Source organism: Phoxinus phoxinus (genome assembly GCF_949152265.1).
Source record: "Phoxinus phoxinus genome assembly, chromosome: 12".
NCBI lineage: Eukaryota > Metazoa > Chordata > Actinopteri > Cypriniformes > Leuciscidae > Phoxinus > Phoxinus phoxinus.
In genome coordinates, this window is record NC_136887.1 from 10285377 (window position 1) to 10311405 (window position 26029).

The 26029-nt window shown below is 41.3% G+C and overlaps 1 long non-coding RNA gene across 1 annotated transcript; it reads right to left on the reverse strand.

Moving 5' to 3' along the window:
* Positions 1–272: 272 nt before the first annotated feature.
* LOC307008129 lies at positions 273–24303 on the reverse strand. Its single transcript, XR_013799753.1, has 3 exons — positions 24190–24303; positions 23949–24026; positions 273–753 (listed from the first exon to the last, which is right to left on the reverse strand). It is a non-coding gene; the product is annotated as an uncharacterized lncRNA (long non-coding RNA).
* Between the last annotated feature and the right edge of the window lie 1726 nt (positions 24304–26029).

Below are 26029 nucleotides of genomic sequence, written 5' to 3' on the forward strand. Positions count from 1 at the left end.
CAATGTAAATTTTATTTAATAGTTCTATATAAATAAATTGCCATTGCCATTTTATTGTTGCACATTTAGGCCTCAAAATACGAGGAATCCATGAAACTAGAACAGGGCTGAAATGGAAAATGTCAGGGCTGTGCCTTTACCCTCAGATATATGGACATCACTTAACATTGATGCGTACCTTGCTATAACCTGCCACTACATTGATGAAAATTATAAGCTCACTTTTATATGTACTAACATTTTTTTGTCTTGTTGGAGGTAGAGAAGTTTCCAGATAAACCACACAGCTGAAAATATAGCCGAAAAAATATCTCTTGTAAAAAACAAGGTTATAGGGAGAAGTGGGAAATAAAGGAAAACTTAAAATGCCTTGTCACAGACGCTGCAGTAAATATGATTCCTTGTGCAAAGATTCTAATAAGTGAGGCACACAATCTGCATTGCACATGCACTTAATTTAATGGTTAACTTCGACCAGGCTCTGTGACATCCGCAACAAGGCAGAGAAAGTTGTCACCTATTTCAGATCCTGCACCAGGCCAAAGAGAAGCAGTCCCAGATGCAGCAGGAGATGTGCAGACCTGTACTTAAACTGATGGAAACAACACTTTTCAGATGCTTCAACGCCTATATGAAGAAAGGCAAGCTGTGGGGGCATCATCTAGCCTCTCTCAGGCAGACATCACTTCACTTCATCCACAGGAGTATGAAGCAAGTCCTCCGTGTGCTGTCACCATTCCACCAGGCTACTGTCTGAGGAGAAACGTGTGTCAGGTTCAAAAGTCATTCCACTGATGAAAATGATACACCATTCTTTACAAGGATCATAAACCAGGTATTTATTTGTATATTTATTTATCAGTTAAAACATTCATATTGATTTTCATATTGCAGATGTGACTAAGCCATTGAATTTAATTAGGATGACATTTCAAAGGAACTCTGATCAGACGCCTAAGAGAACATGTATGGAGTCGATGAGTGTAATGATGACCATGGCAACCTTGCTGGACCCAAGGTTTAATACGGTAAGGGTTTATAAAGGGTTGTTTCTCAATCAAAATAAAAAGACTGAAGCTGTTAGAAGACTAAAGGAATGTGCCATCATCATCAGAACCCAGGATGAAACCCCATCAACATCAAGCATTCAGTCAACTTAAACATCATCTCAACAAGTATATCTACATTTTTGAATATTTGATGACATAACTATTAGTGTGTGATGCATTCACACTTGCAGTCATTTTGAAACATATTCCTTGAAATTGTTTAGGTTTTTGTGCCCACATCCTTCTTCACCCACAGTCACATAAAAAACCATTTAAAATTTGTGGCATTTAAAAACCACATAATTCATGATCTCAGCACATATTATGTTCTTATTTGATTTTTACACATTTGTTACAAAAGCAAATGTAAATGAAGTTACATAATGACATACTGCTATACTAGTTGAATAAATAATATAGACAATATCATTACTATACAAATAATTGTATGCCAAATACATGTCATATACAACTAAAAAACTTTGTTTTAAAAATCTTTTAATTGCATGCTTACCATGAACACCCACAACATAGCTAAATAGTATTTTATTGTAATAAATTGACTAATATTGACATATATGACCATGAATTACCACATTATGGTACATCAAATATATTATGTCAGGGTAAAAGCTTGTCATGGTTTTATTTGTGCACTCCAGAGTAAAATTACATTAATAAGGTGGGTGTTTCATCAATGAAGCTTCATCCCAGGTACCGACTGTTGTACATTTTATGATCCACTAGATGACACTGTAATCGATACTCTGAGACTTCTAATCTTTTCTCGGCAAAGTTAGAGGAAAGCCTCATAAGGCTTCATTTCGCAGAGAAGCAGAGATCTGATACTTGCTGCAAACAGACTCTGAACCAGTCTAACTGCCAGGCAGAAGGAGCCAGCAGACGGGGAACCTCAGGGACAGGCAGGAACCAACACACAAGACAACAAGAGATAACAAAAAACAAGAGCAAAATAAAAACTGGGCAAACTAGAACACCAGAAAACTAAATAAGAAACTAAATATAACTGGAGCTATAGCAAAGGAAAAATAAACTAAAATAATTTCTATAAATGAATAACTGGAACTAGCAAACAACAAACTAAAACAAGACTGCAACCTTGAAGGGAAAGAGAAAATAAATAAAAGAATAGTAAACAAAAGCAAAAACAAGAGATAAACCAAAAATAAAATAAAGACTAGAACTTGACTAGACTAAAAATCAGAAACAAAGAAAAACACTGAAAAAAAAGAATAATAAATAAATAAATAAATAAAATACAATGCTAGAACTGACAGAGACACTAATGTAGCACTGACTGACCAAATGAGTACTAACACACACACAATAAATACACACAACGAACCAGCAAAGACATGAGGGAAAGAGGCACAATATAAAGGGAACACAGCACATGAGGATCAGGTAAACATAATCAAGCAAACAGGACTCAACAAGATACACATCTTCTAGTACAGAATCTCCATATAACAGTGAAAACACGAATAGCCAAGAAAATTCAGTGGCAGGGAAAGAGTATAGTTGAAGTAAATTCCTATGTACACTACTAGTGGACTAGCCAACACAAAAATTCAGATACTCAGAATTAGGAACATACAATTGTAATCAAAATTATTCAACACCCATTGCAAATCAGGTTTATTGGCAAAATTGACAGACTTTCAGCTGTTTGCAATGACCAAATCAAAGAAAAGTAATTGAAATAGCTCAACACAAATGTTTCAAGTGGTTCCCCCAAATTCAACTGAAAATGCAACTTTTAATGACTTCTGCAGTCTCAAAATAATTCAACCCCTCCATGGCAAGCCTCTTTAGTACTTAGTAGAACACCCTTTTGCTGTTATGACTTGCTGCAAACGAGATGTATAATCAGACACCAGCTTCTGGGAGTGTTTCTGTGGAATCATAGCCCATTCATCATGAGCAATGGCCTCCAGTTCAGCAATATTCTTGGGTTTGCATGCTGCAACCGCCTTATTCAAATCCCAGCAGAGATTTTCTAAGGGATTCATGTCAGCTGACTGAGGAAACTCTAGAATCTTCCAGGACTTCTTCTGCAACCAAGCCTTGGTGGAATTCAAGGTAAGCTTGGGTTTATTGTCCTGTTGGATGGCCCAAGCTTTAGCTTCCTCACTGACGGCATGACGTTTTCTGCTAGGATGTTCTAATACTTCAATGAATCCATCTTGCCTACCACACGCTGCAGGTGTTCAGTGACAGAGGATGCAAAGCAACCATTTGTTTAGCAGATTTGTGCTGTTGAGGGATTCTATTCAAGGGTGTTGAATAATTCTGAGACTGCAGAAGTCATTAAAATTAGAATTTTCAGTTGAATTTGCGAAAACCACTTGAAACATTTGTTGTGTTGAGCTATTTCAATTACTTTTGTTTGATTTGGTCATTGCAAACAGCTGAAAATCTGTAAATTTAGCCAATAAAACTGATTTGCATTGGGGTTGAATGATATCGATTACAACTGTACTGTTTTCTTTATAAATCAATATTTTCAAACAATGTGAGTAAAAGATAGTAAAACTATGCAAAAATATATATTGATCAAAAGATTGAGGATTGAGGACATGTTGGAGCTCTATAATGCTAGAACTGCGCACAGCGACTGACCTCCAGGTGCAGGCCCCCGGCCAGATGATGTCCACCTCGGTGGTCCAGAAGTGCAATCTTGTCACAGATAATAAGTCATAGGGTTGACATTACTTTTTATATTCTCTAAAGAAAATATGGGTGGCACTTTCCTATAAAGAGTAGTGATGCTGACCTTTGAAAGCAAAAACGATTTAAGCAATCTGTTTTAATTTTAATGTTTTATGCAAAGACAGAATGTAAGACATAGGGCTGTATGAGACATATAAGACATCTGTAAGCATAAATAGCCTCTGGTATCTAAGAGTCGCCAATGACTGTGTTTTTACGACAGTGTTGTCAAATATCTATTCCGAAGCTGTAGGGTTATATAGAGAAATAGAGAAACCTGCGAGCAAAAAGTGAGATACAGCAAAGAAATTCCCTAAAATGCATAGCTCTGCTTTAACTCTAAGATCTGCTGAAACAGTTCTGGAAGCTTTTGTTTGTCAGCCACAGACTTGCTTAAAGCCAGACATTTTCCAGACTTCCTTTTCCTGCGTATCTAGCAGAGTTACAGTGGTTGACAGACATGTGGTTTACTTAATTTGAAAGCCAGTGAGACAGGATCAGTCTCTGAGTTTGGAATAAAAAACTACACCAATTGATGGCACCCGTTCAAGGGATTGATTTCCCCTTCAACATGGTTACCATGTATCGTACTTAGCTGCTAATGTTTTTATAATGATTATATATGATGCCGAATCCATTAATGGTATGAAATAATATACATAGAATTAAACATGTATAAGAGAGATTTGGGCACTCTAGAGATCAGCCACTCTAAAAATGAGCTCCTAAAAAATTATAAAAGATTGAGCCAAAAAGTGAGACAGAGAGTGAGATAACTACAACAAACAAGAACAAACAACAGAGGAACAACTTGGAATCGGGTAAAGACTGATTTTTTTTACTAGAAAATACATTTTAATAAAAGAAAGAAGACACAAATCTGTGGATTAGCATCTGGCTACTGGATCACCACTCTATCTGCTAACTGGAGTTTTCCCTCCAAAACGTGAAAGGCGTATTTAAAGGAATTACAGCTGAAAACTTCACACAATCTAAACAGAGAGATGAACTTTAACTGGAAAAAATCTTGAACAAAACTGTATATTTTTTACTTTATTCTGGTCAAATCTCTCACTATTATAAGCTAAAAGTTAGCTGCAGTCTGGGCCAGTGCCCCGCCCGATCACCATGGCAACCCTGGCGCAGACAGAGTGCAGGGGGGAGGTGCTTTACCCAGAGAAGTGCAGGAGTGTACAGGCCAGAAAAAAACACAAAGAGAAAACTCTCAGAGACAACCCTGATCTTCTATATGCGGACTACATTAATCTCAATGGGAGAAGAATCAAGAACAATCTAATCTTCTACACCACTTTAATAACTGCATGGAAATCAGCCATCTGTGAGGAATTCCAGCACATTTTTAAAGAAGGAATCGGTCGAGGTGGAAGACTAACCATATGCAAAGACGACATGCTGGACACAGACAACCCAATCCTCACCATAACGTACTACACTAAAGGCACCTTCCTTCTGCAAGGCAATGAGGCTAGCCTGAACTCATTTGAGGAGATGTTCCCCCTGCTGAAGGCCAGAGTTGAGGAGGAGAGAGACGAGCCTCACACACACGGCACAGACTCTGAGGAGGAAGGCCCAGTCATTCTTTCACCCGCACCATCAGACCGTCGACTGAGAGACAGTTTAGCTTTGCTGGAACTGGACTTCACTGAATTCAGAGAACACACTCAAGTGAAACTCTCAGACACACGCAACACAAACATTTACATCCAAGAGCTCAGCCAGCTGAAGAAAGACACCAACTCCTCCATCACTGAACTCAGCAGAGCTCTCAGAGAACTGCAAGGAGAAAACCAAACTCTCCGCGTACAGATTTGCAAGCTAGAGGAGGACAACGAGAGAAAAGAGGAGAACTTCTCCAGACAGATGCAAGAAATAAGAGAGCAGTTACAGAAAAACACAGAAGACAACACACTTCATCACAGAACATCTCCTACTACAGACTACACAAACACAGACAGCGAGCCTGCCACAAACACAGACACCTGCAGAAACACAACCCTCCACTGCCCACCCTCCAGAACCTGATCCAGATGTTCTCCTCCTCATGGACTCCAATGGAAAGTTCTTGGACCCACAGAAACTCTTCCCACATCAGAAAGTCTCTGCAAAACGATGCAGCACAACTGGGGCCTGTTTCAGAAAGGAGGTTAAGTGAAAACTCTGAGTATGTTAACCCTGAAATGAGGGAAACTCTGGGTTTTCCGTTTCAGAATGGGAGGTATATCAAACCCGAGAAAGCAGAGTAAGTCAAGCCCATTTCTGAAAGAGGGGTAACTTATACTTAGAGTCAGTTACCATGGCAACATACTCTGTGAACCTAACCTGGTCGGGAGCAGGTTTTCTTTGGTAAACCCAGAGTTTCTTGCGGTCTCCTCCCCTTTTTAAAAGAGGAAGCGGTGTTTGAACACTTCATTCTTTCTGTACATTTATTTATTGCTGTTTTTTCCGCTGTTTTAAAAAAGAAATTAATAAGATGAAGTATATATAACTCCTTAACTGGCAACTAAAAATACAGTACATTAGAGTTACATCATGTAGTTCTAAACAAATTCTACAGAATTAAACTGTGGCATTTACTGAAAATCACTTGGGGGATAAGAATGTCCGTTTATACTTAGATATAAACTTAGATTCTATAGGCTACGCCACATACAAATGTGAATGTGTAGATTGTCTGATGTGTAGACACATAATATTAACATTACCCTGTAGGCCTCTCTGTGGCGCAGAAACTGTTTCTTCATACCCATCATCCTGTGAAGATGAGCATTTGTACACTTTATAACACTATTTGTCATAATTTCTGGTGTATTGAGTAGGCAACTTACAACTGTCTGGGGTTCTGTTGGGACATGAGGCTCCAAAAGACAGATATTAGTCTCTAGATAGATATTAGTCCCAATAGATATCAGAATCGATTGGGACCAACGAAAAACCCAACCCAAAGTAAAATGGAAAAGTAAATGGAAATATCAAAAATACCCTATATAAAAAATAACACATAAACCTCTTACATTTTATGAAGGCCCTTGGATCTCCGGGAGTGACCGGCTCTGATGAAGGAACTCCCTCAGCCAAAAACGCTGCTGCACTGCTAGACACTGCATGCTATTTAGTTATGTAATATGTCAAATGTTTGTAAAGTCAGATAGCCTACACCCATGATATGCTCAAGCCTTACCTGATTGAATTATGTTTTTATTTTATTTTTATTTTCAGCTGCTGCCACATTCTTTTAATGCCTGCAGGATTGCACCTAGCCTTCATGAAAATTAAAATTAGGTTGAATAACTGTTCTTCCAGTTTCACCTCTGATATAACAGTTACTTTAAAATAGTTATTAATTACTAACTACAAATGACATCTTCAACAGTGTAATTAGATTAATGTAATAATTACTATCTTTAGAAAGTATTTGTCTACTTATTATTAATTACTAAGTCCCATATCAACCTCAACCACTTGAACAATACAATGAGGAGAGACAAGAAACTCCACTTTTAATGCTTTCAAAATTAACAATATACAATTGCATGAATTATTCTTGAATTGACCAAAGTGTGTAGAGGGAGAAGGTTACATTCAAAATATACCTTTTAAAAATGTATGTTAAATCCACTAATGTTTTATACAGAATTGTTTTATAGTCTATGCAGTAGCCTATTTAATGTAATTACATCATATTTTATTTTAAATTACAGAAGAATTAAGAGTAATCCCTTTAATTAAATTACAATATTTAGATTACTTAGTAATTATTTACACCCAACACTGTATAACAGTAATTCCTCTTTGTGTCTGGCGCTGTTGCCATGGTGACTCATAGTATCTGCACTCCATTGATAATGGCTTTTTATAGTTGTGGTGCACGCGCTTAACTCAGAGTCAGTCAACTTAGAGTTGATTGAACTAACTAATTTCAGCTGATCTGAAACCGAAAACTCAGAGTTTCCCATCTCAGGGTAAGTCAACTCAGAGTTTAAGTTTTAACTCAGAGTTGGTTGAACCTCCTTATTGAAACAGGCCCCTGGCCACGCCCACCAGATCATTAGAGATTTCACAGGACACCCCTCATGTGTCATAATCCACACTGGGACCAATGACCTTCACTCGCTGCGCACCAATACTGCTGATGCTGTCCGCAAAATGGCAGAAATCACCAGCAAAAAGTTCCCAGAATCCCGGATTGTTATCTCCACACTTCTCCCACGACATGACACACCACCCTCCACAACATCAACACTGAAATTTCCCGCAGATGTTCTGCACTGCCAAACGTGCACCTGGTCCACCACCACCACCACATCGGCCCCCAACACCTGTACGACGGACTCCACCTGCACAGAGATGCAGTGCGCATTTTTGCAAGGACCCTTAAAGACGCAGCCCTGGGCCAGGGGTCAGTCAGGGGGGGCCAATCAGAAAATTCAACTAAAAATAAATACTGGTTTAGAAAATATTAAGCACGATCACCAAAATATAGATGGTATTACATTTTTCTTTTTTGCATGGATTAGGGGTTGTCAAACTTTTGGGAGCCAGGGACCCCTCCCTTCATATTTATAACAGTGACTGAGCCCAAAGTTAATGAGGGAGTGGGTACTGAAATATTTTTGCACAAATGGTCTTCATCCAGGGTCGTATGCAGAGTTTTCTAAATAGCCTACTGAGGTCTGAAAAGTGATCTTACTAGGGGGGTTTGGGGGCATGCCCCCCCGAGGAATTTTTGTCTTTCTTGATCTACACATGTGCATTTCAAGGTGTTTTAAGGCAAAAACATTGGATAACTACAGCTTTCCAATTCCATTCCGTCTTTGTTATTCCAATACTTATACACATTCGAGGTACACAAATATAGCCTAGCCTATATTTATACAATAATAATGGAAATATGTTTAATAGGTGATTGTGTTATGTAATTGCACTTATATCCACTGTAATTAGCGGGAAAACGTCTCGGGTTACGACTGTAACCCTTGTTCCCTGAGGAGGGAACGAGACACTGCGTCGTTGAAAACGACTCTTTGGGGACGCTCCCTAAGCGTGCGCCTCTGAAGTATGAATGAAACTAATCCAATCCTGATTGGTGTTGCGTCGTGACGTAACATGTGACGGCATAACCGGATGCATAAAAGTGTCGCCGGCGCACACACACATTAGCCTCGCGATGAAGCAAGCCGCTCCCAGGCGTTAAGGGGCGTGGCAAGACGACGCAGTGTCTCGTTCCCTCCTCAGGGAACAAGGGTTACAGTCGTAACCCGAGACGTTCCCTTTCGTAGGGAACTCGCACTGCGTCGTTGAAAACGACTCTTTGGGGAACGAATACCCACTAGGCCACGCACCGAAAAAGCCTGTCCTAGAGTGAAGTTGATCTCAGGCACTTAAGCTAGGACGAGAGCACTCGTGCGCCAGACGCACTAAGGCGGTGAAGACAATAAAACCTGATGAAAGTGTGCAGGGTAGCCCAACCGGCTGCCTCACAGATCTCCTGGAGGGGCACTCCCGAACGGAGGGCCCTAGAGGACGCCATGCCTCTGTTAAAATGAGCCCTTACGGCCAAAGGTGAAGGCAAATTGCGCACCTTGTAGGCCTACTTATGGTTTGTTTGGATGCCGGGAGCCCCTTATTAGGTGACCCAAAACACACTAACAGTAGGTCCGACCTCCTCGAAGAAGAGGACCCCTCAAGGTAAATACTCGGAACCCTGACTGGCAGAGCAAAGGAACCTCTCTTCTTCTGCCGACACATGAGGTGGAGGATGAAATGCTCGCAGGACCATGGACCTAGCCATGTTAGAATGCACTTAAGGCACATAGCCGGGTCTCGGGTGCAAGATGGCCTTAACTCTGCCGGGGGCAAAACCCCAAGCAAGCTGGCGTTAGTGCCAGGGCTTGGAGATCTCCCACTCTCTTAATAATTTTAAGAAACAGCTAAGAGAAAGGCTATCTTGAACGTGAGGTCCTAGGCGAAGCCGGCTGGAGGGATTCGAAGGGAGCCAGGGATAGCCCTTCGAGAACCACCACCAGGTCCCAGGAAGGACCTGACCTCCATGTACCATGGAGAAATAGTATGACCCGTTGGTGCCTCCCCAAAGGCCCATCACTCAGTGGTGCATGGACCGCCGAACTGGCAGCCACGTACACCTTAAGTGTGGACGGGGAGAGACCCGCAGAGAAACGATCTTGAAGAAACTCCAGAACTGAAGCCACTGGGCAGTTAACTGGATCTAACTCATGTTCTCTACTCCAAGTGGAAAAACCTACCACTTGAGGCCATATAATCTCATAGTAGACGGAGCCCTAGAGCAAAGTATGGTTTTGACCATCCCAGCTGATAGACCGGCATCTAGGTACTGGACCCCCTCAGGGGCCAGACCCACAATTTCTACAGCTCCGGGCGAGGGTGGAATATTGTGCCCTCCGCCTGAGACAACAGATCCCTCCTCAGAGGAATCTGCCACGGCGGAGCTATCAGAAATGAAAATATGTCTGATAACCATACTTGGGCCGGCCACAACGGGGCTATCAGAAGAAGACTGATGCCCTCCTGACGGACCCTCTCCAGGACTCCCGGGAGCAGAGCGATCGGGGGAAAAGCATACAGGCGAAGCCTCAGCCAAGCCTGTACCATGGCATCCAACCCCAGTGGGGCTGGATGAGTGAGGGAGAACCAAAGTGGACAGTGGGACGTCTCTCGAGACGCAAACAGATCCACTTCCATTGGTCCAACCTCTGCCATATCAATTTCACCACCTCTGGGTGAAGTCTCCATTCCCCGGGCCTCAGCCCCTGCCTCGACAGGATGTCTGCTCCCTGATTCTGAACCCTCGGGACATATATTGCTCTAATAGATAATAATTTCCCCTGGGACCATAGATTAATCTGATGCGCCAGTCTGGATAGAGGGCGCGATCTGAGTCCCCCTTGTCGGTTCAGATAAATTGATGTCTGGGAGGAAGCTCCTCGGAGCCCTGAACACAGCCAACATCTCTAGGCAAAATATATGCCAAACATGTTGATGGTTCTGCCACAGACCCCTGGAAAAGCGGCCATCCATGACCGCGCCCACGCCAGTGAAGGAGGCGTCTGTCGAAACGGTTTTCCGGCGACATGACGCTGCTAACACTGGCCCTTGGGACAGGAACCAAGGTTTCTTCCATATTAATTAGGGAAACGAAGGCATCGGCGCGTAACCCTGATTGTTCGGAACGGATTCCCCCTTGGGGAAATCCCCTTGGCTATCAGCCACCACTGAAGGAGCCTCATGTGTAGAAGGTCCAAAAGGTATTATGTTGGACACAGCTGCCATGAGGCCCAGCAGTCTTAGAAATTGCTTTACAGTGATGGCCTGGCCTAGCTTTATCCCGGATGCCATGGCCCAGATGGACTCGATACACGCGGAAGACATATGTGCCCACATTGTATCTGAGTTCCATACCACGCCCAGAAACGTAGTTTTCTGAGCTGGTACCAACACGCTTTTCTTCGTGTTGAGTCTCACCCCCAAGCTCGGGAATACGGCCAAGGACGACATCTCGATGCCGAACTGCCATTGCTCGAGACTGAGCCAGAATGGGCCAGTCGTCGATTCAATTAAGTGTGAGGATGTCCTGAAGCCTCAGTAGGACCAGAGCTGCATCCATACACTTGGAGCTTTTGTGAGGGGAGAGTGCTAGGCCAAACGGAAGAACCCGAATTTGGTACGCTTCGCCCCCGAAAGCGAACCTCAGGAACCTCCTGTATATTGGAAGGATGGAGCACGGAAGTATGCGTCTTTTAGACCTATCGTGATAAACCAGTCCTCGGACCTGATTTGATTCACGATGAGCATCTTGAACCTGAAGCTCCTCAGAGAACGATTTAAGTGACTCAGATCTAAAATCGGCAGGAACCCTCCATCCTTCTTTGGAACTATAAAGTACCGGCTGAGAAATCCGGACTCCCTGTCTGGAGGAGGAACCCATCATATGGCCTCTCTGACCAGTAAAGAGTATACTTTTTGTTCCATCACCCAATCCTGCTTATACGCAGGACCCATGCAGATATGTTGGGTAAGCGTTTGACACGCTTCAACAAAATCTATTACGGGAACCAGCCCCTTGAGGCTGGTTTCGGGTATTCTTTGAGCATTGTTCTCGACCCCCTGAAGCAGATGACCGGCAGGGATTAGTCGAGACCGATTTTGTAACCATAGTCAATGCCCTTTTTCAAGCTTTTTGGAGCGAACACAACAGTATGCGTTCGCTGGAAACTGATGTGGCCCGAAGCGTCTTGGACGGCGGGCAACCACATAGTTTTCCTGAGGGCTCCGCTGTGAGAACAACCTCAGTTGCTCTACAACGGGGGGGAGGGAAAGGGTCTAATTTTTATTTCATGTAGAACCTCTTTCCTGAAGCCCTCTTGCCTGAAGGACGGCCCTCAGGTCATCCTTCTGATCAAAAGAGCGAGATAAATTTATCTGTTGCCAAACTCCAGAGGGAGGGGCTCTAGAGGAAGGAGTGGGGTTTATCCCATGACTTAGATAACTCATTATACAAGTCAGGAAAAATAAATAAATCAATAAAAATGGTAAGCTCCGGCGCTGATGTTGTGATTGTTGCTGCAGGAAGTGTTCACTTATTTCCTTTCTTAGTTATTTATTAAGCGCTTCCTGTCTAACATGTGGCCAGTTAATTTTCATCTGGCCACAGCACGGATCACAACACGCTATTAAGCCTCGATGTTGAAGATTTTAACATCGGGTGCTTGTCATGGGCAGAAGAAGCCGCATCGCGGGCTTAGAACCATTCGAATGAGAAAGTGCCGCAGCAGTCTCACTCTCATCAGCAAAATTCATATTTTATTATTTATTTTATTTACGAACCCCACGATCTGAGTCGCGGACCTGAACAACGGAGAACGTGAGCTGGCGAGTCTAATTCACGTTCATCCGCCTCGATGCTGAACACACCCACTCCCTCAGAAGCAGATAGTTCAAACATCAGGTTCTCATCACGGGCAGAAGAAGCCGCAGCGCGGGCTTCTGCACCATGAACGGGAGCCCCAGAACCTTTAAATAGGGAATGAGAAAGTGCCGCAGCAGTCTCATTCTCATCTGCAAGATCCTATCGCGAACCCCGCGATCTGATTCGCCGCGCACGAGCTGTGTGAATTTAACTCACGCTCACCCGCCTTAATGCTGAACACATCCACTCCCTCAGAAGTGTATAGTTCAAACATCATGTTCTCATCACGGGCAGAAGAAGCCGCAGTGCGGGCTTCTGCACCATGAAAGGGAGCCACAGAACCTTCAAATAGGGAATGAGAATGTGCCGCAGCAGTCTCATTCTCATTTGCAAGATCCCCGTGAACCCCGCTATCTGAGTCGACGCGCCGCCTCAACGGACGCGGGACCCGAACCGCGGGGAACGCGAGCTGGTGAATTTAACTCACGCTCCTCCGGCCGCCTCGATGCTGAACACATCCACTCCCTCGGAAGCAGATAGTTCAAACATCGAGGTCTCGTCACGGGCAGAAGAAGCCGCAGCGCGGGCTTCTGCACCATGAACGAGAGCCTTAGAACCTTCAGATGAAGAATGAGAAAGTGCCGCAGCAGTCTCATCCTCGTCTGCAAGATCCCTTTGCGAACCCCGCGATCTGAGTCACCGCGCCGCCTCAACGGATGCGGGACCTGAACCACGGGGAACGCGAGCGCAGTAGGCTACTGATAGGGAGTGTTTCACAGAGATCACAGACAGCCCCCTCGAGAGCTGCCCGTGAGTGTGTTACACTCCAAAACAATTCACACACAACTGATGCGTGTCCCCACTCGTAATATATTTTGGGCAGGGGTGCACACATCTAATGAATTGCTCACTCGCCATAATACAGTGACTGGATCAGACAGACAACACCAAATAAGACAGACAAAAACAGAGAGCGCTTGCTGAAGAGCGAAAGCTAATGTGTGTGTGCGCCGGCGACACTTTTATGCATCCGGTTATGCCGTCACATGTTACGTCACGACGCAACACCAATCAGGATTGGATTAGTTTCATTCATACTTCAGAGGCGCACGCTTAGGGAGCGTCCCCAAAGAGTCGTTTTCAACGACGCAGTGCGAGTTCCCTACGAAAGGGAACACATACAGTATATCGGTGTTAAATAGAAATACATTGTAAAATGTTATCCAGGTCTCATCCTGTAGCTATATTTCCTTTCCCAAAGCTGAGCTTTGGATACTTTGCATACTGATTGTTTCTATTGTTCGTTTAAAACTTCTAGGCCTATATCTAAAATAGCTGTTTAGTTTAGCTATTTAAATCTTATCTCGCACTTTATGACTGTTAACTGCAGCGTCGTGCGGGAATTCACACTGGGCTTGTAGCTTCGATATTTCAAAATATATTTAGTGTGTAACTTACATACTTTCCTGCTGTTTTAAAAACGCACAACTGTGCTTCCTCTTCGCGCGAGTCTCAAATCAAGCAGTGATTGAAAGCGCTCTGGTCCAATGGTGCGGTGGGCATTTTCAGGTTGGTTGACAGCAAATCTAACCCAATGAGATTGGAGGGGGGGCACCAGGGGGGGCCAATCATATTCCAGGGGGGGCCGGTGCCACCCCGTGCCCCCCCTTTAGACACGCCCCTGGTACATACTGAACGGCAGGACCAGGGGGGACTCTTTAGGGAGGTTCACGTGTTGTTCAGGTCTTGGAGCTAGTGTAGTTGACTATGCTATCACTGACATGGACCCATCCTCCTTCAATGCATTCACTGTCAAACAGCAAACTCCGCTTTCTGACCATAACCAAACTAACATCTATATCAAAACACAACACACCAGAACAAAATAGACTGGAAACCTGCCGCATATGCATCAGGTCCAGCAGAGATACAGATGGGCTGCAGACAGCGCAGACAAATTTGTCCAAGCCCTCGGTTCTGAAGAACTAAAAAATCTAATAAATACATTTATTAATAAGAAATTTGAAACAACTAAAGATGGTGTTAATTCAGCTACAAATGAAATCAATTACATATTTAAAAAAGCAGCACATAAAAGTGAATTGAAAAAGAAAGGCAAAAAATACACTAAAAAGACTCCAAAAGTTGAAAAATGGTTTGACTCAGTGCAAAACTTTAAGAAAACAACTTAGAAAATTATCAAATCTGAAACATAAAGAACCATACAACACTGACATAAGAATTGAATACTTTTCAAAACTAAAAATATATAAAGACACAATTAGAGTGAAAAAGCAACACCATCTGACCAGAAGTATACAAGAACTAGAACATTCAATAAATCAGAATCAGTTCTGGGATATGTGGAATAATCTGAGCACAACAAAACCACAAGACCTACCAATACAGGATGGAGAAATTTGGACAAATCATTTTGAAAACTTATATAAAGTAATCCCATCAAAACAACTCAATAACAATTATAATCTGATCAAACAAAATCTACAAACTTATGAAGAGACAATTAAAAATAATCAAAATCCACTTGACTTCCCAATTACACATGAAGAATTGACAAACAAACTCAAAAGCCAAAAAGGTAAGAAATCTTGTGGTCCCGACAGCATTCTAGGAGAGATGTTGTAACACAGCACACCTGAGCTGCAGGCGGCCGTAGCCAAGGACTTATTACCCCAATTCATAAGAGTGGAAATAAATTGGACCCTAATAATTTCAGAGGCATTTGTGTGAGCAGTAATCTGGGGAAGTTATTTAGCAGTATTTTAAACAATAGAATTGTAAGCTTCCTTAACGAACACGATGTCCTGAGCTCGAGTCAGATTGGCTTCGTTCCAAACCACAGAACTACTGACCACATTTACACCCTACACACCCTAATCAATAAACACGTAAAACAGACCAAACACGAAAAAATATTTGCATGCTTTGTCGATTTCAAAAAAGCATTTGATTCTATTTGGCACAACGGATTATATTACAAACTTTTACAAAGTGGTGTAGGGGGTAAAGTTTATGACATTGTAAAATCAATGTATTCGAACAACAAATGTGCAATACGAATTGGCAACAAACATACAGAATTCTTCCCCCAGAAAAGAGGAGTGCGGCAGGTCTGTAGCGTGAGTCCAACGCTGTTCAACATCTACATTAATGAACTAGCGGTGCAGTTGGAACAGTCTACAGGCCCTGGACTCACTCTACAGGACAGAAGCATTAAGCTGTTACTGTACGCAGACGACCTGGTGCTGCTGTCACCCACCGCACAGGGACTACAGCAGCACCTGGACCTGCTGGAGAACTACTGCCAGAACTGGGCCCTGGCAGTCAACCTCACAAAGACCAACGTTATGGTCTTCCAGAAGAAGCCCAGATGTCAGGAACACAGATACCAGTTCAGTCTAGGCAGCACCAGCCTAGAGCACACGATGCAGTACACTTACCTCGGCCTGGTCATCACTGCATCGGGGAGCTTCAGTGTGCCAGTGAATGCGCTCAGAGATAAAGTTCGAAGAGCTCTATATGCAATTAAGAAAAAATTCCAAAACATTGAATTACCGATCCCAATCTGGTGTAAAATCTTTGATAGTGTTATTCAGCCCATTGCGCTGTATGGAAGTGAGGTTTGGGGTCCACTCAGTGATCAGAGCTACACTAGATGGGACAGACATCCAACAGAAGCCCTTCACACAGAATTCTGCAAAATGATACTAAAATTACAAAGGAAAACACCCAATAATGCATGCAGGGCAGAATTAGGCCGATTCCCATTGATTGTTAATATGCAAAAAAGATCCCTCAAATTCTGGATGCATCTAAAATCAAGTCCCACAGAATCGCTACATTTTAAAGCACTACAAACCCAAGAACTGAACCCCGAAAAGAGTTCCCTCAGTCAGCTGCTGAGACTCACTAACCCGACTAACTCTACTAACACTGACCAGTCTCAGACCAGCACTGCTTCTCTCACACACATCAGAATAAACCAAATTATCAAACAATCTAAACATACATATCTGGAACATTGGGATCAGGAAACCAAAACACAAAGTAAATTACAATTCTATCGAACTCTGAAATCAAATTATGAACTGGAAGAATATCTCCAGAGTGTGAGAGACACAAAGCAGAGACGGATCCTGAGCAAGTACAGGCTGAGTGAACACAGTCTCGCCATCGAGACCGGCAGACACAGAAAGAGCTGGTTACCCCGAGAGCAGAGAGTGTGTGTTCAGTGTAGGACAGGAGAGATCGAGACCGAGACGAACTTCCTCCTTCACTGTCACAAATACAGTTCAGTCAGAGACCTCTACTTCAACAAACTCACTAACACAATACAGAACTTTACAGCCATGACTGAAGTAGAACAGATCAAGATCATATTAGGAGAGGGACACACCGCAGCACTGGCTGCCAGATACGTGTGTGTGTGCCACAGCCTGAGAGACAGCAGGTAAATGTGTGTGTGTGTGTGTGTGTGTGTGTCTGACCTCAGTGTGTTTCCCTACTGTCCACCATAGTGACCCTCAGTAATGTCTGTATATGTGTGCATATGTTAAAAAACTGTGGTATGAAATGTTCAGACATATTTTAATTGGTCACACTGTTCATTTGTACAATTAATTTAATTTGTACATTTAAATTTAAGTTATGTTATAATACTTTATTATTTTGATGTGTTAATAATTGTTATATGTATTCCAAGCTTTGGCAATATTGTATTGTGTACAGTCATGCCAATAAAGCAATTTTGAATGGAATTGAATTAAACATGGTCTAAATGGAAAATATGATATTTATATTTAGAGAGAAAATGTGCTGAATATGGCCTTAGGACAAAAACTCATTTAATTTGATTACACTGGAAACCTTCGCAGTGAACAATTTTAAACCTGTATTTAGTAGTTTGGTGCTAATTTAACCCTCTGAGTTCTAAGGTGTTTTTAGGGTCCTTGAGATGTCTTGACATGTGCTTTTTTTCAGTTGGTTATAAATATATTTAATGGCAAAGATGTCATTACACTCTATTTAGCACAAACAGGGCTACCATAATCTGGGAGCAACATGTTACATGTTTGTATTTTTGAGAGAATAATGTTCATTCATGGTTATTGAAAAAAACTTTTCTGAAAAAGTTTCTGAAATAAGGCCCCAAAACACGTACAAAATGTGTGTCCAAAAGACTTTTGAGTAATGGATGTTATCGCCTAGAGTTTTTGCTTCAAAATTATCTGAAACGCATCCTGCCTAATCATTCACATTACACAATACATTCATTTTAATTTCGTAAGACACTTTTTGTTTGGAAAGGCAATATGCGTGGGGGCATGAATGATCATGAATTATGATGTGATTCACACCTGAGAAGACAATGACCTGCATAATGAGCTGAATAATGAGCCTTTCAGTCAGGTATGTCACTGAGAGGGTACCACAAGAAAGAATGAGAGGACAAAAAAAAAAAAAGCAGAGTATTTCATTTTACACATGGGGTACTTTTTTATCCCTGTGTGCACCAAACCCATCTTAAGTGTTTGCTGCCAAAAAGCTATTTTTTTGTTTAATCTGACCATAGAACCCGTCCCGTTTGAAGTGCCAGTAGTGTCCGGTACTTTTCAAACGTTCTATGGACAGAGGAACCAGTTGTTTTGGCAGCAAACACTTAAGATGGGTTTGGTGTACACAGGGATAAAAAAGTACCCCATGTGTAAAATGAAATACTCTGCTGTATCTTTAATGCTGTGGGCCTAATTTTCTGCCAGAAGTCCTGGACATCTTGTTCAGATACATGGCATCATGGATTGGATCAAATACCAACAGATAAAAAATCGAAACCTAACAGACTGTGCTAGAAATCTTATAACGGGCCATGTTTGGATCTTCCAACAGGACAGTGATCCAAAAACAAATATCAAAATCAAAACAAAAATGGGTCACTGAGCACAAAACCAAGATCTGCAATGGCCATCCCAGTCCCTGGCCTGAACCCTATAGAAAATGAGTGGACTGAACTGAAGAGAAGCAGCACCAACATGGATCTGGGAATCTGAAGGATCTGGAGAGATTCTGTGTGGAGGAATGGTCTCTAATCTCTTGTCAGGTGTTCTCCAAACTCATCAGGCATTATAGGAGAAAACTCAGAGCTGTTATCTTGGCTAAAGGAGGTTGCAAAAAGTATTTAATAAAAGGGTGACAATAATTATGGCCAACGTGTTTTGGAGAAAAACATTTCTTTCATAATGTGATTTAGCCCCACTTTCAATTCTCTTGCTTCAATGAAAGGTTAGAATTTTGGCAATTTTTTGAATGAAAGATCAAAAGGATAAACAATGCAGATTTATTTTTTACAGCCAGTTTTGATCATATTTACCAGGGGTGACATTTATTCTGACCATGCCTGAATATGCCAATGTTGTTTTCAATAAAAAAACATTTGCACAAAGCAAGCCGATCCACTTTTCCATGTTGATAAGAGCATTAAAATGAGAAAAAAATAATGGGACAAAAAGAAAGAGACATTTAGAATAGATAAAAATGTGCGATTGATCGCGAGTTAAAGGAACACTCCGACTTTTTGGGACTTTAGGGTATTCAACTTATCCCCCAGAGTTAGATAAGTTCATACATACCTTTTTCATCTCCGTGCGTGCTATAAGTCTGTTTGACGCACCCACCGCTAGCCTAGCTTAGCACAAAGACTGGATGTAAATGGTTGCAGCTAGCATTAGGGTTGCCACCCGTCCCTTAAAATACGGAATCGTCCCGTTTTTAAAAGTAAGATGATGCGTCCCGTATCAAATCAATAAGGGACGCGATTTGTCCCGTATTTTACATTAGGCCCACATATAGTTGAATAAAAACATAAGGATTTTGCAGTATGGATAATACTAATAGCAAATATAAAGAAATCAATTTCTTAGTAGAGAAGCTCATTGCGTGATTGCATTTTAGCGTCTTTGTTTCTATAGCGACTGAGTCTCGTGAACATGCGCTGTAAACCTGCACGTTTTTTAACCCCTTGTAGCGCGCTCTTCGGGTCTTTTCGACCCCAAATGACGTTTGCTGAAATAAATAAAACATTATATTTGTCCAAATGATGTGAGACTTTGCACGGTTGACAACACTTTCTACATCTACAAAAAAAATTAAATCAATTTGAATAATATCTGTTTTTTATGTTAGTGTGGGGGGAAAAAGTCACACTTGTGTTGTTTCAACAAAATGTCATTTTGAAGCATAATAGTTTTTTTTTTTGGATTTATAGTTTTAGGAGGATTTATTATATATTTTTTTATTTTAGGCTATATAAATACATATTTTTTAAACAAAAACAGTAAAAAAAAAAAAAGTTAAATTCACTTTATAAAAGACCCACATTTCTAACGTTCATGGATATGGATAATTTGACATGGTTTAGTGTAAGATTTTTGCCCATCTTTTGGAAAATGCTGTTTTAAAAGTAAAGAAATTATCACTTTAGTAGATGGCTGCAGAGCTACACCATTTGCTATTTGACTAAAATACATATTTTCAATAGCTTTTAGTTGGATTCATATCTACATATTATGAAATCACAATTATAACAATAAAAATGACTTTGTCAAAGTTGAGCATTTGGGGGGGGGGGGGGGGTGAATGGGTGTCCCTTATTTTGCCACACTGAAGGTGGCAACCCTAGCTAGCATACTAATCCAAATAAGTGACAAAATAACGCAAACATTTTCCTATTTACATGTTGTGATTTGTATAGTCACAGAGTGTACAAAAAACAAAGTCACATGAGACACAGACATATTTTAACCGTATAAATACTGGGAACTATATCCCCTGAATATAGGGCGGAGTGATAACCGCAGCACCTGAGACGCGCTCTGAACGAACTCTCTGCTGCTCCTCACCACGGCGCGTCTCAGGTGCTGCGGTTATCACTCCGCCCAAGTAGCAGTGCTTCGCCTTCAGAGAATATAGTTCCCAGTATTTATACGGTTAAAATATGTCTGTGTCTCATATGACTTTGTTTTTTGTACACTCTGTGACTATACAAATCACAACATGTAAATAGGAAAATGTTTGCGTTATTTTGTCACTTATTTGGATTAGTATGCTAGCTGCAACCATTTACATCCAGTCTTTGTGCTAAGCTAGGCTAGCGGTGGGTGCGTCAAACAGACTTATAGCACGCACGGAGATGAAAAAGGTATGTATGGACTTATCTAACTCTGGGGGATAAGGTGAATAGGCTAAAGTCCCAAAAAGTCGGAGTGTTCCTTTAACTATGACATTAATGCGATTAATCGCGATTAAATATTTGAATCGTTTGATATATATATATATATATATATATATATATATATATATATATATATATATATATATATATTGGAGAGAATTGAGAGAATTAGTTCAAAGTTAGAGTTGGAAACATTTAGATTTTTTTTGTCTTTCCACAAATTTTGTATGCATGCAAATTGTATAATATCCAAGGTAAACATTTCTAGTAATTGTGCAGTTAATTCTCATACTGTATTTCTTTCTTTCTTTTTTTTTTTTTTTTGTGGAATATATCCTCTCCCCAAATGTGTCACTAATAAAACACAACAAAAATAATTTAATGAGAAGGCTTATATTGATATATTAAGATTTTGGGTAACAAATGATTTTGTTATCTTTATTTTGATGGTCCCTTTTGAACATTCTGTTGACTATAAGTAGCCTAACTGTGCAACTACATCTCAACTAACTCTCATTAGAGTATTAGTAGACTGTCTGCAAACTCTTTATTGTGATGCTCCTCCAACAGACACTCGACTGACTATAAGTAACTTTGCAACTACATGCCAACTTATTCAAACCCTAACCCTACCAGTCTACTAATGCTCTACTAACACTCTAATGATAGTTAGTAGACACGAAGGGGCAATGTTACTTATAGACAACAGAATGTGTTAAAGTGACCATCCAAATAAAGTGAAACCAGATTTTGTTTACATCTACCTTCTATTTTATTAAAACGGTTACAATTTCAACAACAATTACAATATTTAACAATATTTCAAGTGTAATCTTACATTGTAAAAATGTATACATTTTATCATACGTATTTCAAAGTTGAGGATTCATTAATTTGAATATTGGAACAAAATCTATAATTGTCACAGATAGTGATGAAGCAGACAGGTGAATAAAATAATACTGAAGTTTCTTTTGAACAGAAGCACGGAAACCAGCAGATGTAAATGGTGAGTTGAACACAATGAAGATTGATGAATGGAACTTAGCTGATGAATAACAGTATTGTTCTTTACAGATGGAGATCGGAACGAGGCTGATGGTAAACACAGATGAGAGTCACTGAAGATGGTAGAAGGTTCTTGGAACGGGATCGGATGACAGGTAAGTATCAAGGTTGTGTCTGTGTGTGTGTGTCTGTGTCTGTGTGTCTGTCTGTCTGTCTGTCTGTCTGTCTGTCTGTCTGTCTGTCTGTCTGTCTGTCTGTCTGTCTGTCTGTCTGTCTGTCTGTCTGTCTGTCTGTCTGTCTGTCTGTCCATGGAGAGACGAGATCAGACAATGAAGAGTGGTGCAAGTGAATGTATATGAACAGGTGACGAGGTACAGGTGTGGTGATTAGTAATCAGGGGAGAGTGAACGAGTGGGTGGAGTCTGTAGATCTGGTGGAGCCGTGACAATAATAACATCTTAGGCCACATTTACACATAGCCGGGTATTTAGAGAAACGAATATTTCTCCCCCTCCGTTTTCAATAATAACATCGTGCACACAACCCGCATAAATACGCCGTCGAGCGCCTTTATAACTATGCTAAACCTATGGTAGGGGGAAAAGGATAAAGCCATGCAAGCCAGTCAGAATCCTCAGAATCGACAAGAGAGAACCTAAAACCCCGTTTCTCCCAGACAGGGGTGCCGCCAGAAATTCTGGGCCCTATGGAAACCAAAATTTCTGGGCCCCCTACATTTTTTACAGATAAAATTTAACCCAATAAACATGCCCTGTATACTTTTAAAAATATACTTAGCACATTGCATAGTTAAAATGTCTAAAGATGAGTACTACAAAAACAAGAAAAAAATATAGAAATATGTACTTGTTTACATAAACGGGAGAACATTTATTATCTCAATTGCAATTGCAAGCAATACAGAACATAATGTACACATATTGACATATACTTTACATGAACAAGCTTTAGCTGGGTCAAACTGCTCAATCAGGAAACATCAGCTAGAACTAACCCATAATTAAATCAGTCCAGGAATAAAACTAGCTAGGCCAAAAGGGCTCAAAATCAAGACACACCAGACACACACACACACACACACACACACACACACACACACACACACACACACACACACACACACAGTTTTTCATTTCTATCCTTGTGAGGACATTCCATAGGCGTAATGGTTTTTATACTGTACAAACTGTATATTCTATCCCCTTACACTGCCCCTATCCCTAAACCTACCCATCACAGGAGACATTCTGCATTTTTACATTTTCAAAAATATATAATTTAGTATGTTTATTAACCCATTCCCCACATGGGGACCGCTGGCTGGTCCCCACAATGGAGGTGATCTCAGGTTTTACTATCCTTGTGGGGACATTCGGTTCCCACAATGTATAATAAACCAAGCCACACACACACACACACACACACACACACACACACACACACACACACACACACACACACACACACACACACACACACACACACACACACACACACACACACACGTAATAACCATATTATTTTGATGGGCCTATTTAGTTTTCTTAATATATAATATTATTAAGTATGTAATATAGCCTACTTAATATTAGGCTATAAGTAAGTACGTAGTATAAGTAAGTATTAAATATATCTATTTTGTAAACTCCTTATAGCCAATGGTTACTACAGACACATGTTTTATTAAATTTTATATTATTTTTTCTGGGGCATTCATATTAAGAACGTCAAGTTTGACAGCATCGATCGTAGCAGCAGCACTGTCTGTCACTTCACAGAACACACGACACGGCAAACTGATTTTGTAATTTTGAAGCGTGTAGATCACTTTTTGTTTTGTAAAGTTATCATCATGTGGCGAACACACACAGTAGATAAGACGTGTTTAGAGGCTTCAATCTTCGTGAAGTTTCGCGCTCAGGCTCACCTTGTTCGGCTGAGACGGGGACGGGGGACGTGGGGGAAGGAGGAAGCGGGTGTGCAACAGCCGCTGAATCTGTGTCGACTACGAGACATGATAACCCGGAGACAGCAGAGATGTTATTATTGTTGGATGTAAATCATAATTCAGTAATTATTTTACTAAGCTAGCTAGATAAAAGCAGGTCATGTAGCAACAAAAATAAGTAACTCGGAAAGTTTTGGAATACATGAATAGGGCAAGCTACCTTTCTTTTTGAAAAACTGTGTGACATACTGTCGACTTCGGCGTTCTCTGTCTTCTCTTTCCGTTTTTGATGCCCTGACTTTTGATGTGACATGCCTGCGTGTGTCTGCGCTGCATCATAGCAAGTGCAATAAGCAGACGCTCGTCGCTCACGCACGCTACACTAGCGATCGTAGCTTGGACAGCGCAGGTGGAATGAACCATTGTGAGAGGGAGGGGTGTGTCTGAAACAGTAAATATATTATTTGTTTTTTAAATATTAAATATATGGTCAAAACGGACAAAATACACATTTAGTGCATGAGGGGCCCTATCATATTTAATGTATGTATAAAAAAGAGAAAATAAATAAGAAAGGAAAAAGGAGGTCTGCTCTTCTGGGCCCTAAATCAGCCTGGGCCCTTAGAATCGTCCTAACCTTCCACCCCTTTACGACGCCCTTGCTCCCAGATGACACGACAACATATAACCGGCGTTTTCAGAAATCTCCACTTTGGCCGGAGTTTTTAGAAATGATCGTTTTCTGGGATAAAAACGGCGTTTTCGTGTAAATGACAGGCCAAAACGCAGAGAAATATCTGCGTTTTCCCATCGTGTAAACGGGGCCTTAGTTGATCTATTTCAATATACCTACTTTATTTTTGACAAAACATCCCATACTATATATTTAATATATGAGCAGAAATTGACGAGCAAAAGCTTATTTGATGTGGCAGTAGTCTTTCTTACTGTAAAAACTTTATAATCTATCCAAAACTAATGAAATCTAGTCTAAATATTAATATTTCGTCTGTAACATAGTTTTTATGATATATTAGCATATAAATGTTAATTTGCAGTTTAATACGTTGCTTATACAAAGACATTTTCTTTCAACATATTTCAGTCGATTTTTACTCATCTCACTATAGCTCAATATAGTTTGGTAAAACCTTAACTAGTAGATCTGTTCATGTAAAAATAACATGTTTACTAATGTAAGTGCGAGTGTGAATGGATAGTTAACAACAGCGCGTCTGTGCCATTCATTCATTCACTCACACACAGACACGCGATTCATATTTAAACAGTCTTTTTGCGGTTTACAGACACTTTCCATATCGCGATTAGAACAAAGCACTTAAATTCTTAAAAAGAACTAAGAACTTACTATTCACAATCCTCAGCTGGATCCGATCCATTGCTCCTCGAAGTGAAACTAAACCAGAACTTCTGTCTGGCGACATCAAGGCTATCTTGCATCCCAGGCCAGGCTATGTGCCTAAAGTGCCATCTAATGTGGCATGGCCTACGGTTCTGCGGGCTTTTCTTCGTCCACTTCACGTGACGGCGGATAAGGAAATACTTAATTTGCTTTGCCCTGTACAGAGCTCTCAAGATTTATGTCCAGAGGTCTTCTTCATGGCGGAAGTCAGACCAGTTGCTGGTGTGTTTCGGGTCGCCCAAGAAGCGGCTTCCCGCATCCAAACAGACCATCAGTACCTGGGTCGTTCAGGCTATCTTCATGGCCTGTCAGGTGCGCAGCTTGCCTTCACCTTTGGCCATGAGGGCTCATTCAACCAGAGGCATGGCGTCCTCTAGAGCCCTCCTTTCAGGGGCCTCGATCCAAGAAGTGTGCGATGCAGCAGGATGGGCCAACCCTCGTTCTTTTATCAGATTCAGCTTCACACTGGGACAGGCAGGGCTCGTTGTGGCATAGTGGGTACTCGTTCCCCAAAGTGTCGTAGTCGACGCAGTTCGAGTTCCCTCGAAAGGGAACCTCTTGGTCACGACTGTAACCCTTGTTCCCTAAAAAGGGAACGAGACACTGCGTCCCTTCCCCTGCCTGGGAGCGACTTGCT